Genomic DNA, 19,451 nt, shown 5'->3' with positions numbered 1-19,451 from the left:
TCAGTCCATACCACCTTTCTCCCCCATCACTCTGCTGAGTTTCAGACTGACCCCCCCCCCCCCCCCCCCCACAGTCTGCCCATGGATGGGCGAGACATAAAAGCTGGAGCAACTCAGCGGGGGTTAGATAAAGCTCTGGGGATTAGATAGAGCTCCAGGGAGTTAGATAGAGCTCTGGGGGCTAGTGGAATCAAGGGATATGGGGAGAAAGCAGGCACGGGTTATTGATTGTGGATGATCAGCCATGATCACAATGAATGGTGGTGCTGGCTCAAAGGGCCGAATGGCCTCCTCCTGCACCTATTTTCTATGTTTCTATGTTTCCAGAGATGCTGCCTGACCTGCTGAGTTACTCCAGCATTTTGTGAAATAAATACCTTCTATGGACAGTGCACAATCATCATCATATCATATCATATATATACAGGTTTCACAATCTGAGTTACTCCAGCCTTTTGTGTCTATCTTCGCTTTAAAGCGGCATCTGCAGTTCCTTCCCATTCAGGGTCTGCCACGGGCTGGGTGTGGATGAATAACCATTGAGCCCGGTGTGGATGGGGGCAAAGGTTTCCCGTTTGTTGACCGAAGATAGACGCAAAACGCTGGAGTGACTCAGTGGGACGGGCAGCGTCTCTGGAGAGAAGGAATGGGCGACGTCTCGGGTCGAGACCCTGAAACGTCGCCCATTCCATTCTTTTCCAGAGACGCTGCCCGACCCGCTGAGTCACTCCAGCTTTTTATGCCCATCTTCGGTTTAAACCAGCACTTGCAGTTCCTTCCTACACGTTTCCAGTTTTAATCCGGGCTAGATACACCTGGGAAGATGTTGTGACACCGCTTGTCTCTGTTTGTGGCTCACACACTCACTCTCTTGCCCAGAGTAGGGGAGTCCAGGACCAGGGGACAAAGGTTTAAGATGAGGGGGAGGGGGGGGGAGGAAAGATTTAATAGGAACCTGAGGGCCAACTTTTTCACACAAAGGGTGGTGGGTGTATGGGACGAGCTGCCGGAGGAGCTAGTTGTGGCAGGTACGATCGCAACGTTTAAGAAGCAAATAGACAGGTCCATGGAGAGGGCAGGTTTAGAGGGATATGGGCAAAGGCAAACAGGTGGGACTAGTGTAGCTGGGACATGTTGGTCAGTGTGGAAACGTAAGGGCCTGTTTCCGCACTGTATCACTCTGACTCTATCACCTAGTTGCCTTTCTAGATGATAGAATAGTGAAAGGCCTGGATAGAGTGGATGTGGAGAGGATGTTCCCAGGGCCGCCTTAACGCATGGGCCTGATGGGCACTTGCCCGGGGGCCCACGAGCATAGGGGCCCCATGCTGATCTGTGTATGTTAAGTGACTTGCAATAAATAAATATAAATACTACAAAAATGTAGGTTCAGTAAGTGCTTTTTTCGCAACATTTTCGGTCCCTAAGTGCTTCTCACAGCGATCTGTAAGTGCTTTTCGCAACAATGTAGCACCCTAAGTCCATCGCTAAGTGCTTTTCGGTAAGTGCTTTTCGCCGGCACGACAGGGGGGGGGCTGGTAGGGAAAGGGGGGTGGGGAGAGTAACGGTGGGGGCCCCAGTACACTGCTTTGCCCGGGGGCCCATAATGCTGTAAAAACGGCCCTGGGTGTTTCCACTAGTGGGAGAGTCTAGGACTAGAGGCCACAGCCTCAGAATTATAAGAAGGAGACGAGGATGAATTTCTTTTGTCAGAGGTTGTGGTGAATCTGTGGAATTCTTTGCCACAGAAGGCTGTGGAGACAAAGTCACATTTAAGGCAGGGATAGATGGATTCTTGATTAGTGTGGGCGTCAGAGGTTATGGGGAGAAGGCAGGAGAATGGGGTTAGGAGGGAGAGATAGATCAGCCATGATTGAATGGAGGAGTAGAGTTGATGGGCTGAATGGTCTAATTCTACTCCTGTCACTACTGCTAGATAGAGCTGTTAAGGATAGCGGAGTCAGGGGGTATGGGGGGAAGGCAGGAACGGGGTACTGATTGAGAATGATCAGCCATGATCACATTGAATGGCGGTGCTGGCTCGAAGGGCCGAATGGCCTCCTCCTGCACCTATTGTCACTTATGATCTCATGACCCAAACCGCCCTACAGCCAGTTTTGAAGTATGGTTAGTGATTTAGAGATACTGTGTGGAAACAGGCCTTTTGGCCCATCGAGTCTGCACCGACCCGTTTATGCAAGTCTTTGAATTGGATGGATGAATGAATGAATGAATGAATGGATGGATTGAAAGATACAAGGATACAAGGGCCCTTCAGCCCATTGACTCCACACCAGCCATCAATCACCCATTCCCAATATCTCTATGCTATCCCACTTTCTCATCCACTCCCTCCACACGAGGGGCAATTTCACAGAATCCAATTAACCTACAAACCTGCACGTCTTTGGAGTGTGGGAGGAAACCGGAGCACCCAGTAAAAAACCCACGGGGTCACGGGGAGAACATACAAACCCTGTACGGACAGCAACCGTGGTCAGGATCGAACCCGGGTCTCTGGTGCAGTGAGGCAGCAACTCTACCACCGTTGGAGAGAGATGGAAATGGGGGGGTAGGGGATGTGGGCGAGGAAGCTGGAACAGATTGGGTCTGTTTCTCTGGTGTGGACAAGCTGAGTTTCGCTTTCCAGTGTAACCAGGAGATACTGGTGCTGGTCCCTGTTATAGAAGGGCCTGTTAGTCATGTCCAAGAGCAAACATGGAATTTGTATGTGACCACTTCACATGTAGTGGGTGCGGGAAGGGAGGGGGGCTTTATAAAGTCGTTCTTAGAGAAATGTGTGTATCCTTCAAGTCCTTGATATTTACTCTGCAGGGGAATTCCTCTGATCTCCCCCCCCCTCCTCTCCGCTCCCCCCCCCCCCCCCCCCCCAACCATTGATTGCAACTAAAGGAATCTTCTACCAAGCCCTGTTTGCTCAGAACACTCTGTCAACAGTTAGACGAAGGGCAAGTGTTCCTACAGCCACTGAACCCAACACTATTAACTGCTGAAGAATTATTATATTGTGTCGGAGAGGATAAAGGACTCGACAAGCGCAAATATCTTTGTACCAAAACCTGGCAGCACATAGAGACATACCTCACTAAATAAACCACAGCGGGTCGTTTACCAAAGATATTTCCGTGAGAGATAGTCCTTTATCCCCTTCCACATAACACAATATTTTCACCTGGAATAGTAGCTAATTTTGCCATTTCTCACAAACCGCTTTTCAAACAAGTGTGAAATAAAGCTGATGTTGAAAATGGTCACAAACTAAAACGGGAAGGAAGAGGAGGAAGAAAAGTTGGGCAGTGGTATCAATGTTGATTTCTCTAATTTCAAGTGCCCCTTGCATTCCCTCTCCCTATGCTCTTCCCTCCACGCGAGCCGCCCTTCTAGTTGTACTGTTCGCATCCATTGTTATCACCTCTTCCACAGCCAACAATGGACCATTGTGGGCTCCACCTTTCCTTGGTCCATCTTTCTGAACCCTTTTCATACCTCTAGTTTCCCTCTCCCCTGACTCTCCGCCTGAAGATGAGTCCCAACCCGAAACCTCACCCATTCCTTCTCTCCAGGGACGCTGCCTGATCCGCTGAGTTACTCCAGCATTTTGTGTCTTTCTTTGGTGTGAACCCGCATCTGCAGTTCCTTCCTGCACAAAAGTTGCATCAGGTTCGTTGTGGGAATCGTAAGCACTTCGGCCAAGATCAACGCTGTCCAATGTGGTTGATTGAAGAGATTGAAGAAGTCACCCTTCGGTGCTGGCTCGAAGGGCTGAATGGCCTACTCCTGCACCTATTGTCTATTGTCTATTGTCTTCCTTCCTGAGCCCAGCTTTCCCAATGACTTGGAGACCAGGTGCTGGATTACACCAAAGATAGACACAAAGTGCTGGAGTAACTCAGCGGGATGGGCAGCATCTCTGAAGTAAATGAAGGGGTGACGTTTCAAGTTGGGACTCTTCTTCAGACTCCGAGACGTTGAGAACCAAGGAGGTCCATCGGGACTCTAATGAATACTTTTGTAACTTTGTCCGCGTTGGATATGTGACGACTCTTTGTGTACGAAGAAGGGTCTGGACCCGAAACGTCACCCGTTCCTTCTCTCCCGAGATGCTGCCTGACCCACTGAGTTACTCCAGCATTTTGTGTCTACCTTCAGCTCTTTGTATACATTCTACACAAAAACAAAGAATCTCACTGTACCCAGGTACGTGTGACAATAGTCTCATTGAATCGTTGAGTTGTGAATCTGTGGAATTCTCTGCCTCAGAATCTGAGGGGTAACTTTTTCACACAAAGGTTGGTGGGTGTATGGAACGAGCTGCCGGATGAGGTAGTTGAGGCAGGGATTATTGCAATGTTTAAAAAACATTTAGACAGGTACATGGATAGGATAGGTTTAGAGTGATATGGGCCAAATGCAGGTTGGTGGGACTCGTGTAGATGGGGCATGTTGGTCGGTGTAAGTTGGGCTGGAAGGCCTGTTTCCAGGCTGTATGACTATGTCTCTATATTTACAAACTCTGTGTCAAATATTGCTTCATCGTTCTATCCAATCTAATCTTGAAGGTTATATCATTTCTGCCTTCGGCCTAGTAGCAGCCTTTATATAACAACTAGACCAAGTGGACCCGTTGGGCATTGGTGCAGGTTACTGATTGTGGATGATCAACCATGCTCACAATGAATGGCGGTACTGGCTCGAAGGGTCAAATGGCCTCCTCCTGCACCTATTTTTCTATGTTTCTATGATCACAAAGCTCCGAGTGAGATTTTATGTTTTGCATCAACTCACATTTATCTTTTGGATTTTAAATAGCTGCATCCTAAGATAAAATTTAGATGACACAAATTGGCACTCAGTTTAGTTTAGTTTAGAGATACAGCGCGGAAACAGGCCCTTCGGCCCAGAGTCTGTGACGACCAACTAGCACTGGTGCTATCCTACACACAAGGGACAATTTACAATTTTTACCAAAGCCAATTAACCTGCAAAGCTGTAGGTCTTTGGAGTGTGAGAGGAAACCAGAGCACCCGGAGAAATTCCCCATAGTCACAGGGAGGACATACAAACTCCATACAGACAGCACCCGTAGTCAGGATCCTACCTGGGTCTCTGGCCCTGTATGGCAGCAACTCTACCACTGCACCACCGTGCCACCTTACATTTGTAATACGTGCTGTACATGATACGGGTAAGCACGTTGTATTTGGTTCTGAAACTTAGTCGTTCCATTGAAGTTAACCGACTACATTGTACACTTGGCATGTGATGGATTAATTTCTCAGCACAGTTGGATTTTTTCCTAATCTTACCGATCTGAGGTGCTGCTTTTAATGTTCGGTGAACTGTATATAAAATCCCTTTAATCTCTTCCAGCAGTGGAGTCATGTTTCCATTAATAGAATTATTGCTATTCTTTTCTTTTACAACAATGTCACCATAAAGTCATAAATCACACGGCACGAGAACTGACCCTTCGGCCCAACTCATCCATTAGCAGCCTTTATATAACAACTAGACCAAGTGGACCCAATAGACAATAGGTGCAGGAGGAGGCCATTCGGCCCTTCGAGCCAGCACCGACATTCAATGTGATCATGGCTGATCATTCTCAATCAGTACCCCGTTCCTGCCTTCTCCCCATAACCCCTGACTCCGCTATCCTTAAGAGCTCTATCTAGCTCTCTCTTGAATGCATTCAGAGAATTGGCCTCCACTGCCTTCTGAGGCAGAGAATTCCACAGATTTACAACTCTCTGACTGAAAAGGATTTTCCTCATCTCAGTTCTAAATGGCCTACCCCTTATTCTTAAACTGTGGCCCCTGGTTCTGGACTCCCCCAACATTGGGAACATGTTTCCTGCCTCTAACGTATCCAACCCCTTAATTATAAAAATGTTATAAAATAAATGTTATAAAAATAACAGGTGAATAAATAAAAAAGTGTGTAAAAATAGAAACGTCACCTATTTTGTTCTCCAGAGATGCTGCCCGACCCACTAAGGTACTCCAGCATTTTGTGTGTCAGATTGCATTTCTAATTCTGCACGGGCTTAGAAAACCCCTAAACTGTTCTAAAATCCATGCAGTGTACATCCATTGCACTTTCTGCATGTTTTACCTCCTTCAAAGAAAATGTCCTAAGGGTCTCCAAACCTTGTACATGGTTGTGGTGCTGGGGTTAAGACACAACTTCACACCCTGCGTTGACATTTGTGGAACTTAAATTTGCCAAAAAATACTATATATTATTTATGTCGCCAGAACTACAGCATTACAGACAACTTCACAGAAGCCACAGAAGGCTGTGGAGGCAAAGTCAGTGGATATATTTAAGCCAGAGATAGATAGATTCTTGATTAGTACGGGTGTCAGGGGTTATGGGGAGAAGGCAGAACAATGGGGTTAGGAGGGATAGATCAGCCATGAGTGAATGGTGGAGTAGACTTGATGGGCCGAATGGCCTAATTCTGCTCCTATCACTTATGATCTAATGAACTCTAAACTTCGTTAAAATCCATAGCAGCTGCATCAACTTGTTTAGTTTAGTTTACAGCGCTACAGTGAAAAGCTTTTGTTGCGTGCTAACCAGTCAGCGGAAAGACAACACATGATTGCAATCGAGCCATTCGCAGGCTCAACCTTGCCTGCTGCTTAAAAAAGTCCATGAAAAATATAGAAAGCACAATTTTTCTGATTGTGAAGATTCTCAGGACCACTGTGGGCAGCGGTAGAGTTGCTGCCTTATAGCGCTTGCAGCGCCGGAGACCCGGGTGCTGTCTGCACGAAGTTAGTACGTTCTCCTAGTGACCTGCGTGGGTTTTCTCTGAGATCTTCGGTTTCCTACCACACTCCAAAGACGTACAGGTTTACAGGTTAATTGTCTTGGTAAATGTGTAAATTGACCCTAGTGCGTGTAGGATAGTGTCAATGTGTGGGGATCGCTGGTTGGAGCAGACTCAATGGGCCGAAGGGCCTGTTTCTGTGCTGTAGCTCTAAGCTAAACTAAAATGATGTTGGCTGCTTTTCCAAGGCATCGAGTGGTGTAGATGGAGTGAATGGTGGGGACTCTGCTCTGGAACACACCGGTAATCACAGGAGTAATTTATCATTTGTTTTTCTCACACAAAACCCAGAATCTAATGCGGTTACTTACACAAAATAGATTCCAATCCTGAAACATATTTCAATTGTACCAACATGACCTCAATCCCCCAGGAGATTGGCACAATTCAGTTGCACATGTTCAAACTAAATTAACTTGCAGGAAATCACAAAATATACAAGTAAAATGCCACGCCATTCAATTAACACATGCTTTCTGTTCAGCCTTTCCTGTGTATTAAATATGATTGTTTTATAAAATCTGAAGCTTCAAACAGATTTAATAGCCATCAACATTTCCTCATTAGTTGTTAGCTCATTTAAAACTTGGAAGTTCTCCCAAACTCACTTCCTGGAATGAGCATGGTCAGTCAATCAACTGAAAGTAGCGAAATATTGTTCATGTTTTTGAAAAATTATTTGCAATTGGTTTGGGCTTCCGTTAATCTGCGTAGAAAGGAACTGCAGATGCTGGTCTACACCGAAGACAGACACAACATGCTGGAGTAACTCAGCGGGTCAGGCAGCATCCCTGGAGAGTTTGAAATGGAAAGGTCTAAAGTGGGTAGAAGTTAGAAATGAACTGTCTGGAGCTGGGTCTCGAGAATGATCAGCCATGATCACATTGAATGGCGGTGCTGGCTCGAAGGGCCGAATGGCCTTCTCCTGCACCTATTTTCTATTGTCTATTGACCCGAAACATCACCTATTCCTTTTCTCCACAGGTGCTGCCTGACCCACTGAGTTACTCCAGCACTCTGTGAAATGTCACCTATCCATGTTCTCCAGAGATGCTGCCTGACCCGCTGAGTTACTCCAGCACTCTGTGAAACGTCACCTATCCATGTTCTCCAGAGATGCTGCCTGACCCGCTGAGTTACTCCAGCACTCTGTGAAACGTCACCTATCCATGTTCTCCAGAGATGCTGCCTGAGCCGCTGAGTTACTCCAGCACTTTGTGCCTACATTTTGTTCATCTATTCTTTTTATAAACCTTTGGTGACCTGTATCCATGAGATAAGGTTATCCCAGTGTCAGGTGACAGAATGAACTGCAGATGCTGGAATCTGGAGTAAAACGCAAAGCTCCGAAGTTACTCAGCAAGTCAGGCAGCATCTGTGGAGGGAATGGACAGGCATTGTTTCGGATCAGGGCCCTTCTTGTAGTAGAGGCGGGGGAAAGCTGGAAAAGAGAGTTGGAGGGCGGACAAAGTTGGACTAATAATCTGAATGGGAAACACATGCTGGAAATTCATACAAAATCAGTGTAAAAGAGGGGCATTGATAGATACTTTATTGATTGATTGACACTTGATTATCACATATGACGTCACAGTGTAAATACCATACACAAGATATGCGAAGAGTCGCAACGTATAGGACGTTGACTAAGTTACAAAGTGTTCAACGTGGTCCACAATGGACCTTCTTTGTTCTCGGTGGCCCCTTCCCCAAGCCGGGTCCATCTTCATTCTCGGTGGCAGGAAGGCACAAGGCAGGAGAATGGGGTTAGGAGGGAGAGATAGATTAGCCATGATTAAATGGCAGAGTTGACTTGATGGGCCGAATGGCCTAATTCTACTCATCATTTATGGCAGCTCCCTGGCTGGGTGCCAATGTAACATAGCTACCACCCAGTGACGCAATGTCAACTGATCTAGATAGAACTCCAGGCCAGTCCGCCACAGATCAGCCTGAAACCTAATGTCTTGGCATGACGTCCACCCAACTAGGGTTGCCAACTGTCCCGTATTAGTCGGGACATCCCGTCTTTTGGGCTAAATTAGTTTATCACATACGGGACCGCCCTTGTCCCGTATTAGTAGCGGCCGCCATTGGTGGAGCGGGAGCACGTGGCCGCTGGCTGGGTGAGGTCACGTGGGGCGCGGGGCGGCGACGTCACCCTTTGTCCCGTCTTTGGGAGTGAGGAAGTTGGCATTCCCACACCCGTCCCAACCCAACCCTGACGTAAGTAGCCATATCCCCACAGGTCGCTAGACTTTAATCTAGCATAACAGACGTTTACGATCACAATAGTATAGAAGGCAAAGGGGAAATTTTGAGTCAAAAAACTTTTCATTTAAATATGAATCTGTAAAGGAATGACTTCCAAAATGCAAAGTAGATGATATTGTAAACTTTCAGGAAAGCCTACTCTTCTACAAAAGTCAATAGCACTATGCTTTGTTGACTTAATTATGTAATTTGTTGACCTACCAGGTAATATAATGGTAACTGCCCTTACATATTTGCTCTTGGTTTCCAGCTGAGGGCTGTTCCTGGACTCAAAAATAATTCAAAAGTTCAGAACTTACCAAGAAGGCTCTATTGCTTTTATGTCGAATGTAGACGCAGGCTACAACATCAAGCAACAATAAAAAAGTAACAATGGTAGTCACAAAAGTGGCAGGTTCAGCTCTTGCAAACACAGTCCCCATTCACGTAATTCAACGCTTTTCAACTGTTAAAGGAAACATTCTCTTTGACATTCTCTCCTCCATTCTAATATGAGCGAAATAATGGTCAAGTGAATGTTAAGACTTTACGTTAGACGTTAGAGATACAGTGCGGAAACAGGCCATTCGGCCCTCCAAGTTGGCTCTGGCCAGTGGTCAACCTGTACACTAGCACCATCCTCTACACTAGGAACAATTTACAATTTACCGAAGCCAATTAACCTACAAACCTGCACACCTTTGGAGTGTGGGATGGAACCCGGGTCTCTGGCGCTGCAAGGCAGCAACTCTACCGCTGCGCCACCGTGCCACACAGATCTATATTACCCATTTACTCATCCACTCACACACTAGGGTGGATGTGTAAATGATAGACTATTTTTAAAAAATCTTTTATATTTACTGCTCTGCACTACGAAATGCAGCAATATATCTGCCTTCAATGTCTTACAGAGAAAGACAAGACAATGAATATCCTGCATTGGTAAAATTGTCAACGGTACTTCCAGTGTGGAAACAGGCCCTTCAGCCCAACTTGCCCACACGGTCCAAGATGATTCAGCTACACTAGTCCCACCTGCCTACATTTGACTCATATCTGGATAGACTCGATAGACTTGGCTTGTACTCGCTGGAATTTAGAAGATTGAGGGGGGATCTTATAGAAACGTACAAAATTCTTAAGGGGTTGGACAGGCTAGATGCAGGAAGATTGTTGCCAATGTTGGGGAAGTCCAGAACAAGGGGCCACAGTTTAAGGATAAGGGGGAAGTCTTTTAGGACCGAGATGAGAACATTTTTTTTCACACAGAGTGGTGAATCTGTGGAATTCTCTGCCACAGAAGGTAGTTGAGGCCAGTTCATTGGCTATATTTAAGAGGGAGTTAGATGTGGCCCTTGTGGCTAAAGGGATCAGGGGGTATGGAGAGAAGGCAGGTACAGGATACTGAGTTGGATGATCAGCCATGATCATATTGAATGGCGGTGCAGGCTCGAAGGGCCGAATGGCCTACTCCTGCACCTACTTTCTATGTTTCTATCCCTTTAAACCTGTCCTATCCATGTACCTGTCTGTTTCTAAAATGTTGACATAGTCCCTGCCTCAACTACCTCCTCTGGCAATTCATTCCATACATCCACCACCCTTTGCGTGAAAGTTACCCCTCGGATTCCTTTTAAATCTTTTCCCCTTCATCTTAAACCTATGTCCTCTGGTCCTCGATTCCCCAACTCTGGGCAAGAGACATTGTACGTCAACCCAATCTATTCCTCTCATGATTTTATACAGCTCTGTAAGATCAATGTGATGTTAGTTCAGAAGGATTCACCAGAATATTCATGACCTTAAAAAAAATTGGACTATTAATAAACATTTCATCAATATTTGACTGAACAGCCTGGGTAATTGGAAACATCATTTTAATTCATTACATCTTAACCAAAACACGGTAGAATCTACCAGCACATGTAACGATTAATTTGACAGATGTATTCCATTGAAATTCTTGGATATACACAACACCTAAAAGGCAATTACTGCATAAATAATATCAGTTCAGTTTCACAATCGTTTTACCCTCTGTAATTAGATTTGGGATTGAAAATTCTTCAATAACTTGGAGATACATCATTTCTTTGATTCGTACCCGCAAGGTAATGAAATTGTTAATGATCCATTACATCAATTTTATGTACACATTACATTGTGGAATTACCAAACTATTAAATATAGTGGCCAAATGGTGTAAAATAGTGTTTCTGTCAGCACACACGCATTTTCAAGCAAAATCATCAATCATTGTTCTAAAGATATAATTACGGAGAAATAAGACAATTCGAGGCCAGGGCGAATCTAAATTTTCCTCCAAGGATATTATGTGGGAGTTGTTGCAGATAGAATTGAGAACAGCGGAAATCTGGGTTTAAAGATCAACTCTTATCAGGAGCACAAACACACATATATCATGCAGTATAGACTTCACAGGAATATTTCATTGGAGACAGAACAGCCCTGTTCATCCATTTGCCAGTTCAAAGGTTACATTGAAAACCACTCCTTCAAAAGCAAACTTTGTGCTTCGATTTCTAACTGATCCAGGATTGGATTCATAATCCAATCTAGGAAAAGATTCCCCGACTCTGGCCAAGAGAATCAAGTACCAGAGGACCCAGGTTTAAGGTGAAGGGGGTGGGGGAAGATTTAATAGGAACCTGAGGGGTAACTTTTTCACACAAAGGGTGGTGGGTGCCTGGAACGAAATGCCGGAGGAGGTAGTTGAGGCAGGTACTATTGCAACTTTTTACGAAACATTTAGACAGGTACATGGAAAGGATAGGTTTAGAGGGAAACCTTTCTACCCCCTCTAGCAGGTCATACCATATAGTCATCACTAAGGTTGCCAACTGTCCCGTATTAGCCGGGCCATCCCGCATTTTGGGCTAAATTAGTTTTTCTCATACGGGACCGCCCTTGTCCCGTATTAGTAGGGTTGCCAACTTCCTCACTCCCAAATAAGGAACAAAGGGTGACATCACCGCCCCGAGCCCGGGCGGCCGCTATAGATGGAGCGGGAGCACGTGGCCGCTGGCTGGTTGAGGTCACGTAGGGCGCGCAGGCGGTGATGTCATCTTGTCTCGTATTTGGGAGTGAGGAAGTTATCATCCTCAGTATGTGAAAAAGTTGCCCCTCAGGTTCCTATTAAATCTTTCCCCTCTCACCTACGTCCTCTGCTTTTTGGTTCCCCTACTTGGAGTTAAATATTCTGTGCATTCACCCTGTCTATTCCCTTCATGATTTTATACACCTAAGATCTCCCCTCAGCCTCTTGAAGTCCGAGCCTACTCAACGTCTCCCTGTAGCTCAGGCCTTTGAGTCCCGGCAACATCCTCCTAAATCTTCTCTGCACTCTTTCCAGCTTAATGACATCTTTCCTACAGCAGAGTGAGCAAAACTGAACACATTATTCCAAACGCAGCCTCACCGACATGTAACATAACATCCCTAACCCGCTTTTACAGTAACATGGTTTGCATTCCTCTCTCCAAATGGTCATTAAGGACTTGAATGAATGGATGATTCTTTATTGTATCCGTTGCTCCCCCCACTCCGGGTCCTCCTTAGTCCTTCCTCCCTCATGGTGCCCCCCCCCCACGCTGGGTCCTCCTTTGTTCTTCCTCCCCCTCACGGTGGTTCCCCCCCCACCCCCCACGCCCGGTCCTCCTTTGTTCTTCCCCTCACGGTGCCCCCCCCCCCACACCGGGTCCTCCTTTAGTCTTCCACCCCCTCACGGTGGATCCCCCCCCCCCATGCTGGATCCTCCTTTATTCACCTCTCGGTGGTTCCCCTCCCCCCATCATCACCCCTCCCCCCCCCACCCCGGGTCCTTCTTTGTTCTTCCTCCCCTCATAGTGGTCCCCCCCCCCCCCCCTATGCTGGGTCCTCCTTTGTCCTTCACCTCTCGGTGGTCCCCCCCCCCCCCCCACACGCTGGGTCCTCCTTCGTTCTGGGTGACTCGTCCGTCCTCCAGCACCCACTTGGCCCACCCGTGACCGGCGTTGCCATCCTTGGCCTCCGGCCCGACCTCCGTCTCAGGATCCTCTCTGGCAAGTCCCCACTGGCAGGATGTCCAGTCAATGATGCTATTGTTCCCTGCCTTTCATTTCTTCATTTTCTTGAAACCCAGTAGGCACTTGAGGCAGCTTCAAATTCAAAGGTACTACCCGGACATTATGTAACTGTTAAATACACAGATATTCAGACTCACTAGAGCATTAGATCCAATTTTTAAAAAATTATCTTTGGATGGATAATATCCAGATCTGAAGACACATCAAGTTCCAATCTTCCCAAGTTGATTTTACCAAATACTTTAATAATGCCGTTTAGTGTTATCTTAAATATGATCATTACCTTCATGAATATATACAGATGGAAAATAGTCATTTAGCATCTTTGCTGTAAAATAGTCAATTGTCCTTAGTGTGTAGGATAGTGTTTGTGTACTGAGTGATCGCTGGTGGCCGCTGACCTGGTGGGCCGAAGGGCCTGTTTCCACACTGTATCTCTAATGTATAAAGTCAAAAGTGTGATATAAAATATGTGTTGTGGTGTTAAATTTTGTCTTTATTAATTTTCATATAATTTGCAAATACTGAGAAGGGTTGTCAATGTTCCAAATAATCACTGGAATATTACAGAATAGAAACATTTGACATTTTCCTTTCTTTTTGGTCTCGGCCAATATTTTGTCTAGCTAATTTCCTAGTTCTAATCCCATTTCCTTTTGTTTGCTACGCTCTTTAATATTCTGCTTTTCAGCTAAGCAATCTTTTATTAAATCAGCTTCAATAATGGTTTGAGTCTGTAAATGTCACAAGGAAACATATTGGGTTGTAAGTCCTTGCCATCTTCACATCATCAAAATATAAATAGATTTTATCTGATCCACCATTCTGAGGCGGCCTCCAAATAAACTCTGTTTGTGGATTTTAAGAGGGCTAATTTAAGATGAAGCCATACTTATCATAGTGGCTGAAATGATATTTGTAAAACCATTCTAGTTGATGAGTTCAGTAGGGGCACATTTGACCAGAATAAAGAGTTTGCACATATTTTATATCACACCCTTGACTTTATACATTAGAGATACAACATGGAAAGAGGTCCTTCAGCCCACCAAGTCAGTGGCCACCAGCTATCACCCCATGCACACACACTATCCAACACACTAGGGACAATTTACTATTTTACAGCAAAGATGCTAAATGACTATTTTCCATCTGTGTATATTCATGTAGGTAATGATCATATTTAAGATAACACCAAATGGCATTATTAAATAATAATCATTTTTACGGCCTTGTATCGTAAGTTACATTATGGTGTGGAGCACACAGGCCTTTTCGACATTAAAGATTCTGTGTGGAAACAGGCCCTTCGACCCAAGTCTACGCCGACCAGCGATCATCCCCTACACTAAAAGTATCCTGCACAAGAGGGACAATTTTACCAAAGCCAATGAACATACGTCTTTTTTCTGATGTGGGAGGAAACCGGAGCACCCGGAGAAAACCCACACAGTCGTGGGGAGAACGTACAAACTCCGTACAGACAGCACCCGTAGTCGGGATCGAACCCGGGTCTCCTGAGCTGTAAGGCAGCAACTCTTCCGTCTGTGCTGCCTGTGGTATGCATGAGTTGGGCTGAAGGTCCTGTTTCCATGCTCTAAAGCTCAAAAACTCTAAACACACCTTAGCATGGAGCAATCGAGCTGGATTACGTTTCGACAGATTACTAGCATTACCTGCACAACAAGGCAAATATGATTTTATGGCTTTTTGTGCAATGCGGGCGTTAGATTTGAAGCTGATTTTACAACAACCATTAAAGTGCAGTCTCTTTGATGTAAGGAATCATTGACATTAAATAAAACTTACTCCACCACAAGTCTGCAACAATGACGCATTGTTCGGCTGGCACTCCGAACCTCAGCTCTCTCAGATCCATATCATGGCTCAGTCCATAAAACTTCTATACGTCTCTAAAACCTCTTTGAAGAGCTTCAACCATGAAACACATCAACGGATTGGCGGCGCAGTAGAGTTACTGCCTCACAGCGCCAGAGACCCGGGTTCGATCCTGACTTTGAGTACTGTCTACGGAGTTTGTACGTTCTCCCCGTGACCTGAGTGGGTTTTCTTAGAGATCTTCAGTTTCCTCCCACACTTCAAAGATGTACAGGTTTGTAGGTTAATTAGTTGGTATAAGTGTAAAATTAACCCTGGTATGTGTAGTTTAGTGTTAGTTAGTGAGGGAATCGCTGATCAGTGTGGACTTGGTGGGCCGAAGGGCCTGATTCCGCCGCTTTATCTCTAAACTAAACTAAACTAAACACTGATGCTGGAAATCCTTAAAATAACCTTTTGGTCATAGATTTTTACAGCATGGAAACAGGCCCTTCAGCCCAACTTGCCTATGCTGACCATGTATAATGGTCCCACCTACTCACGTTTGGCCCATACCTCTCTGGACCTATCCTATCCTAGTATCTGTCCAAGTGTCTTTTATTGCCAGTCGTCTTCTTTTTTCTTCCAGGGTTGTTGTCTCATTGACAGATTGTAATTCTGCTGGAACAGTCTATATTTCTCCTATTTCTCAAACGCTGGTGTGTGAGTTTCTTTAGTTCAGGTAGGCTATTTAACCAGGTCAGATTTCAGATACAGCATGGAAACAGGCCCTTCGGCCCACACCGACCAATAGTACAATCCTACACACGAGGGGCAATTTACAAAAGCCAATTAACCACCAAACCTGTACCTATTTGGATTGTGGGAGGAAAGCAGAGCACCCAGAGAAAACCCCACGCAGGTCACGGGGAGAAGGTACAAACTCCGTACAGACAGCACCCGTAGTTAGGATCGAGCCCGGATCACCGATGCTGTGAGGCAGCAACTCTACCACTGCGCCCCTCATGATGCGTCAAAATTCCGGACCAGAGATTGTTGAACATGCTGGTGTTGTTGCCCCGTGGGCAATGAAGCAATGTCACTGATGGCTTTAGAGGAATTGGAACAATGAAGAACAGTTGAGGGCAGTAATGTCTGTACCCAATCATGTGCTAAAGTAATAGAACCACAATTTACTTCATGCAACAACAAAAAAAACCTCAAAGAGCTTTTCACCATCAATTACTTTCCAAAGTTCAGTGGCTATTATTGCGAAATCACTTGTGGCATCTTTCCAATCTGCACAAACAATCTCTTTAAAACAGCACCAGCCAAATATTTCAGTGATGTTTGTTGGAGAAGGAAGAATAGAAGTTAGTTGTTTAGAGATACAGCACGGAAACAGGCCCTTCAGCCCACCAAGTCCATGCCGACCATCCATCACACATTCAAACTAGTTGCAGTGAAGAAAGCGAATGGTATGTTGACAATCATAGCAAGAGGATTTGAGTTTAGGAGCAGGGAGGTTCTACTGCAGTTGTACAGGGCATTGGTGAGACCGCACCTGGAGTATTGTGTGCAGTTTTGGTCTCCTAATCTGAGGAAAGACGTTCTTGCCTTAGAGGGTGTACAGAGAAGGTTCACCAGATTGATCCCTGGGATGGCGGGACTTTCATATGAAGAAAGACTGGATAGACTAGGCTTGTACTCACTGGAATTTAGAAGACTGAGGGGGGATCTTATAGAAACATATAAAATTCTTAAGGGGTTGGAGAGGTTAGATGCGGGAAGATTGTTCCCGATGTTGGGGGAGTCCAGAACCAGGGGTCACAGCTTAAGGATAAGGGGGAAGTCTTTTAGGACCGAGATGAGAAAACATTTCTTCACACAGAGAGTGGTGAGTCTGTGGAATTCTCTGCCACAGAAGGTAGTTGAGGCCAGTTCATTGGCTATATTTAAGAGGGAGTTAGATGTGGCCCTTGTGGCTAAAGGGATTAGGGGGTATGGAGAGAAGGCAGGTACAGGTTACTGAGTTGGATGATCAGCCATGATCATATTGAATGGCGGTGCAGGCTCGAAGGGCCGAATGGCCTACTCCTGCACCTATTTTCTATGTTTCTATTCCAATTTCCACTTTCTCATCCATTCCCTACACATTAAGGGCAATTTTATCCAGTTTTTGTCAGTGTATCTGCCTCCCAGTATCCAGTGTATTTGCCTCCCCCTCTTTCCATGGCGTTTTTTTGTTCTATAATTAAAAATATTCTCATGTTTTGGTTCTTTGGTATCTAACCTTCAATCTTATTCTAGAATCTTCTGCCAGCACACGGGACGAGTTACTTCAGAATTTTGTGTCTATCTTACATGGACAATAAGACCAGGGGCCACAGTTTAAGAATAAGGGGGGAGGCCATTTAAAACGGAGATGAGGAAAAACTTTTTCATTCAGTTGTGAAATTCTCTGCCTCAGAAGGCAGTGGAAGTCAATTACCTAGATGCTTTCAAGAGAGTGTTAGATAGGGCTCTTAATGATAGCGGAGTCAAGGGATATAGGGAGAAGATAGGAACGGGGTACCGATTGTGGATGATCAGCCATGATCACGGTGAATGGCGGTGCTGGCTCAAAGGGCCGAGTGGCCTACTCCTGCACCTATTGCCTATTGACATGGACAATGGAACCAGTGTATGGACAATCTGCCTACACTTAATCCATATCCTTCCATTCCCTGCATATCCATGTGAATGAGTGATACTTTATTGTCACATGTACCTGGGGGTACCGAGGTGCAGTGAAATGCTTTGTTTTGCACACAGCCTAGGCAGTACACGCGAGTTGACACTGACAAAGTTACAAATAAGGTTATGTGATAGGAGCAGAATTAGACCACTCAGCCCAAGTCTACTCCACCATTCAACCATCTATCTATCTCTCCCTCTTAACTCCATTCTCCTGCCTTCTCCCACTAACCCCCGATACCCTACCTAATCAAGAATCTATAAATCTCTGCCGTAAAAATATCCATTGACTTGGCCTCCACATCCTTCTGTGGCAAAGAATTCCACAGATTCACCACCCTGACTAAAGAAACTCCTCCTCATCTCCTTCGTCCTAAAGGAACGTCCTTTAATTCTGAGGCAATGACCTCCAGTCCTAGACAGCCCTTCCTCAGAAATGGTACCCAAAATTGCCCACAATACTCCAAAAGCAGCATCACATCCCTGTTTTTGTTATTCCAGCCCTCTTGAAATAAAGGCTAGCATTGAGTTTGCATTCCTTACTACGATTCGACTTGCAAATGAACCGTTTGGGAATCCTGCACCAGCACTCCCAAATAGCTTTGCACCTCTGATTTCTGGATTCTCTCTCCATTTAGAAAATAGTCCATGCCCTTTATTCCTACTACCAAAATGCATGACTCCACACTTTGCTACACTGTATTCCATCTGCCCACTCTCCCAACCTGCCCAAGTCCTTCTGCATAGTCCCTGCTTCCTCTACACTACCTGCGCTTCCACCCATTTCCGTATGATCTGCAAAAGCCTTCAATCGCCTCGTCCAAATCATTAAAATACAACGTGGAGTCGTGGCACCGGGCCCTGCGGAAATGTACCAGTCTCATCCATCTTCTCCCCCCCCACTCCCCCTCCTCCAAAAGGCTCTTAAATGCATCACATCTAAACTACCTCCACCACCACTCCCAGCAATGCATTCCAAGTATCCACCACCTTCCAGCTAAAAATACTTGTCGCGTACATCTCCTTTAAACTTCACGCCCTGCCCCCTAGTATTTTTCTTTAAATTCCTCTGCCTATTGGGAGAAAACAGTGAATAAAATTTGCTGCCAAATTCCAGAAGCTGCTAAGCAGAAAAATAATTTATTTTGAAAACTCCCTTCCCCTCGGAAGGGAAGCCGCTATTCCATGGTGGAAAATAGACCATTGTTTCAAAGCAGTGGATGGAACACCCTGTTCCAGCTCCACTCTGATTAATTAGTCTGCTATTAGTTTCTTCCAAACACCCGACAGTGAGATAAACTAAAGTTACATTAATACCACAAGCAGCAATAAATATTCTTCAGTGTTGGGCGGCACAGTTTAGCGGTGTAGCTCCAGGTATCTGAAGCACACGCAGTCTTCTCCATCATGACACGGTGTGGACCCTTGGAGAAGGGTGGCACGGTGGGAGAGTTGCTGCCTTACAGTGCCAGAGACCCGGGTTCGATCCTGACCACGGGTGCTGTCTGCACGGAGTTTGTACTTTCTCCCTGTGACTGCGTGGGTTTTCTCCGGGCGCTCCAGCTTCTACCCACATTTCAAAAGACGTGCAGGTTTGGAGGTTAATTGGCTTCTGCAAATGGCTCCTGTGTGTTAGGATGTGAAACCGGGATAACAGATCTAGTGTGCGGGTGATCGATGGTCAGCAGCGTGGAAT

This window comes from Rhinoraja longicauda, chromosome 22, assembly GCF_053455715.1.
Source record: "Rhinoraja longicauda isolate Sanriku21f chromosome 22, sRhiLon1.1, whole genome shotgun sequence".
NCBI lineage: Eukaryota > Metazoa > Chordata > Chondrichthyes > Rajiformes > Arhynchobatidae > Rhinoraja > Rhinoraja longicauda.
The sequence above is the reverse complement of the archived record's forward strand: the minus strand, read 5'-3'. Positions refer to the sequence as shown.